This window comes from Vespa mandarinia, chromosome 10, assembly GCF_050613455.1.
Source record: "Vespa mandarinia isolate Hongniang chromosome 10, ASM5061345v1, whole genome shotgun sequence".
Taxonomy (NCBI): domain Eukaryota; kingdom Metazoa; phylum Arthropoda; class Insecta; order Hymenoptera; family Vespidae; genus Vespa; species Vespa mandarinia.
In genome coordinates, this window is record NC_140819.1 from 115,925 (window position 1) to 120,969 (window position 5,045).

Sequence of the window (5,045 nt, forward strand, 5' to 3'; positions counted from 1 at the left end):
CATCCACTTTCAGATACTGTTACTTCCTTTGAGAGAAAGAGAGAGAGAGAGAGAGAGAGAGAGAGAGAGAGAGAGAGAGGGAAAGAGAGAGAAAGAGTAAGGAGAAGATATAAGAGTGCGAGGAGGACGTAACGACACCTCTGCCCTACGGAACGCTCTGCCTTCTTTCCTCCTACCTCCTTCTTGCTCCTTCATTCATCATAACCAGTACTCAACGAGTATATTGTTGGTTACGAGTGTCCACGAAGATAGTCGATGTGTTCAACGTCACGAAAACCAGTCTATCGATGCTGCAAATTGCTCCTACGAAAGGTGACTAGTCTCTTCTCTTATATTTTTTTTTTATTTTTCCCTTTCTTTTTTACTTTTTGGTTTATTTTTTTTTCTTTAAAAAATAATTGGTTCATAAAACCATTTTCATAACATTTGACGATCTAAACGTATGGAACTGTTTATCTCTATAAAAGTAATTCATTGAAAAAATATAATAGGTAAGGTCGCTATTAAAAACATAATAACACAGAGAATGAATCTTTCTTTCTGTTGTCCTTTTCTTTTCTTGTTTCCAGACCCTTGTTGATAATATCAGTGCTTAGACCTTTTAAAAGTCATTTTGAAGGAACCGTAGACATCTTACGTTTTGGTTCAGTCCAGGATTATATTTCATATATTTAGACGCTTGTAAGTAAACCTTTATTATTATATAATGTAATTATTACCAGTATTTATTTTAGTATGAAAGTTAGAGCAAAAGAAAGAGAGAGAGAGAGAGAGAATTAATCAATATAATAATTTTTTCTTTCTATTAAACATATACGTATCTACGTATCTGATTTTTATGCTCATTATTTTACGTCTTACCTACGTTGTATTTTATCCCATACTTATCCTTTTTATTCGGCAGATTTGTAAACGATCGAGATAATATAGCTTGTACGATTTTAAGGTTCCCCAAAGATAAGAAGAAATTCATTGCTTTCTTTCGTGTTAACCGGCAACGCGTAAAAATGCGATCTTTCGCTTTTCCTTTTTGTCCGTTTAGCATCCGACCGGCTTGTAACTGGTTATAGAGGAGATAACCTCTGTAAGCTCGTTTTCCGTGGTTCCCTGCTTCGTTCGGCCTGTGCAACATATTCGGTAGGTCCGTAATGACTCGCTAACGCGATAACGATGATAACCTCGAATGATGACGTTCAACGATCCAATATTCATTAAATTACTTTTTTTCTCTTTCTCTCCTTCTCTCTCTCTCTCTCTCTCTCTCTCTTTGTGTGTCTTTTTTTTGCTTGTTTTTTTATAATATAGCTTTCGAGTATTTTAAGTGTTGAAAGAAAAAAGCGCGTAAAATAAGGTCATCGATAACGACTGGATAAGAGTTTTATGAAGAATCGAGAATAATAATATTGTATTTAATATCTTAAAGAGAAGAAGATTTTTGTATTACTTTGATTGACTTTATGAATAATACAATCACATACGCACATATAAATATAATAAGTATTTTATGATTATTTTGATTTACCGTTATATGATTATGTGTTTAATGATATTTTTTTTTTTGTGTATTTTCTGTCAACAATATATGACTCATTTAATTTTACGTAGATAATAGTGGAAATAAAGAATATTAATTTTTCGAACAATGATATGAGATACATAACGTAAAGAAAAACTTGTAGATCATATTTATTGTTTTATGTTTGGATTATTTATAAACAGAGACTGTTTCGTTGTTTCGTGCGAATTAAGAGAAAGTTCATACTTTCATTATCGCAAAGGTTAAGTAAAATTCACATTATACATTTAACGACATGATATGGCGTTACCGAGTGTGGTATGCAAATTAAACAAGATAAATGGATAGAGTAAGATGAAAGAAAAGAGTTTCCAATGTACAAAGAGTCATAATCTTCTTCAAATAATTTTCCAATTGAATTTCAAAATTTCTAATACATTTTTATTTTTCTCTTATTTCTATATTACGTAAATAATTAAACCTAACAAGAATTTAAAATAAATTATATATTTCCTGGGATACATCATACTTGTTATATTATATGTTATACCAATTTTTGTAAAAAAGTGAATTGAAAGAGTTAAGATGATTAGCTACGGTGATTTGATGAGCATAACCAAGGATTAAGGAAGATGTTTCAGTATCGATATCGCAGCGGGTGACCGATGTGATACGTGTGACCAATGAAATAACCCGTGAACACGAACAAATCGTTTAATCCAAGTTGAGCCACGGTGGAAAATAATGATGACCATAAACTGTCGGAGAAACGAAAGAAAGCGAGATCATGAAGAAGAAAAAGAAGAAGGAGATGAAGAAGAAGACGAAGAAGACGACGACGAAGAAGAAGAAGACGAAGAAGAAGATGAAGATGAAGAAGAAGAAGACGAAGAAGAAGAAGAAGAAGAAGAAGAAGGGGAGAGCGAAAGTACCTGCACAGCCAACCGAATAGAGGGCTTGACAGGCGAAATGGGCCTCGAGTTCCAGGCCATGTATACCTGGTCCTCTCTCTTTCTCTTTCTTCTTCCGTTCTTTCTTCATTCTCTCTCTCTCTCTCTCTCTCTCTCTCTCTTTCTCTCTTTCACTTTTTCTATTTCTCTCCTCACCGTTCTCGGATGCCACAAGCTTGAGATCCCAGATGGAGGATCCGGTTCCAGGAACTGAGCGTGTAAAACACCGGTTAAAGCCGTGCTTTCCAAGCCGGAATCGATGGGAAAACAATGGCCAGACAGATCTTAAAGTGTCTGACAAATGTTCCACGCGTGTCGCTGCCCTGACCGAAGAGACTCACGTAAATGAACTCAGTGAAGGGAAATGTAGCCAAAAGCCACGTGAAAAGATTCCTTAAACTTTCCTTATCTTCTTTTCTTCATTTTATTTTTCGTTGTATATTTATTTTAAACGTTTACTCAAGTGGAAGAACACTTATTTAGATACTTAATGAAATGTACTTTCGTGTAAGAAAATAATAGTTTAGATTTGCTTTTATTTTTCTTCGAGTTACTCGATACCCTTCTTTGCATTCCGAACAACTCCAAGGATTTTCGATTTCTTCACGCTAATAAGTCAGTGGGATGTTGGTAGGGTGGGTGTCCCTTTGCCGTAGCGATGTTTGCATTTGAATAACAAGCGCCCGACACGACCTTTTTCACGTGAATGTGTGGCACGAAATAAATCCACAAGTATGTGTATTTGTGTGTGTCTACGTACGTATGTATGTACTTATTTACGTACCTATGTATGTATCAACATAGATGAGAGTAATGTATCTACGAATGATGAAACGCATCGGTCCATCCGATTGGACCACCGACGGGTGCAACTAACGAAGCTCGTAAAATCCAAATTAAAGTTGGACGATACGTCACGATCGATTGTCTCTTATTTTTTTTTCTTTCTCTTTTTGAGCTTGATGATCGTAAAAGGTCGAGCGATGTAATGTGATCGTTTTGTAACAAGAATATCAAAAGTGGAAATATTATTTTTAAATCTATTGTATAAGTTAAAATGTAAGTTTACATTTTTAATTTAATTTTACATCTACGTATTATGTAATACATATTTTGGTATTTTTTATTCTTTTTTATACACTCGCTTATCTTTTTAAATATTATACATTAATATTCTTAAAAATTATCAAGAAAACGGATTAAATAATAATTTAAAATTAATTTTATAAATCTTTCAAAGTACTATATAGTCTTATGTTTTAATATATGTAAACCATACACTGTTAGAATATTTCCAGTTTTGATCTTACTTTTATAAAAACAAATCGTTCTATCTTTAAAAAAAAAAAGAATATATATAATTCTTTTTACAGAATAAGGAAAGAATTTTAAAAAATACTTACATCCATTTGTTCTATTTTGTTAATGTAATTATTTAAACCGATAATAATGATAAACATTGATAATCCACGTATGTATAGACGAACATAGTTTATATTATCATTTATTTTCTTTGGTATTATTTGGAGATTTGATTATACCAGTTCGCGGGGCCAGCCCAGTCGAAAGTTAGCGTAGAAGCTACATTTACTTTAGTCGAAGGAACGAAAGTTACTTCGGTTTGCCGACGGGGATAGGGGAGGAACTCTCTTCGAATAAAGTGGAATTGGCTTAATGAATACTCGTCTCTCGTAACTACACTTCGACTTTGCGACTTCGACGGAGCCTTTGCCTTTTTTTTATGACTCTTTTATATTGTACTAGAATGCATAAGTAATTATTCCGATAAAAATGAGGAAATCAAAAATTTTCTTATATCTTTCTTTTTCGAATTTTTTCGTGAAACCGTGAAATATTCATTTTTCGTATAAACACTATTGAGAATTTTCTAATGTAAAGGATTTTACTTGTTTATATCTTATTTATTTATTCGAATATATAGATAGAATATATATATATATATATATATATATATATATATATATATATATATAGTATGACTGAATATATATTAGTTTAATAGGTAAGGATGAAACATGTTTAATTATTTACGATATTTTTTAAGAACGAACAAAATATTCGATGGATCAATTTCAAATTTTCAAGTGGCCAATTCGTTTCCTCATCTCTTGAGAAGTAAAAGTTAGAGTTTCTCGGTAGTTCGACGAAAGGAAGGTGTCCAGCAATTTTCTTCTCCCGAATCGTGAGGGATTCCTCTCTCTCTCTCTCTTTCTCTCTCTCTTTCGAGTTAAGGGAGAGAGAAAAGGTAATCGAAGAAATGGAATTACACGCTAGAAATCATTCGATCGTAGGAACGTAACGTCGATAGGTCGAATCGAAGACGGGAGGTCGACCTACCAGTCTGTTTCTTAGAGTACATGAAAGGGTTGCGAGAAGGAGAATAAGATAGAGAAGAAGAAAGAAAGAGACAGATAGATAGAGAGACAGAGAGAGAAACAGAAAGAGAAAGAAAAAAAAAAGAAAAAGAGGGTGAGTTGACTACAGCATGTGCATGGTGTGTAACATCTAATAACCGAGTATCATCCGACTCAGGAAGGATTTCTACGATTCTAGATCGC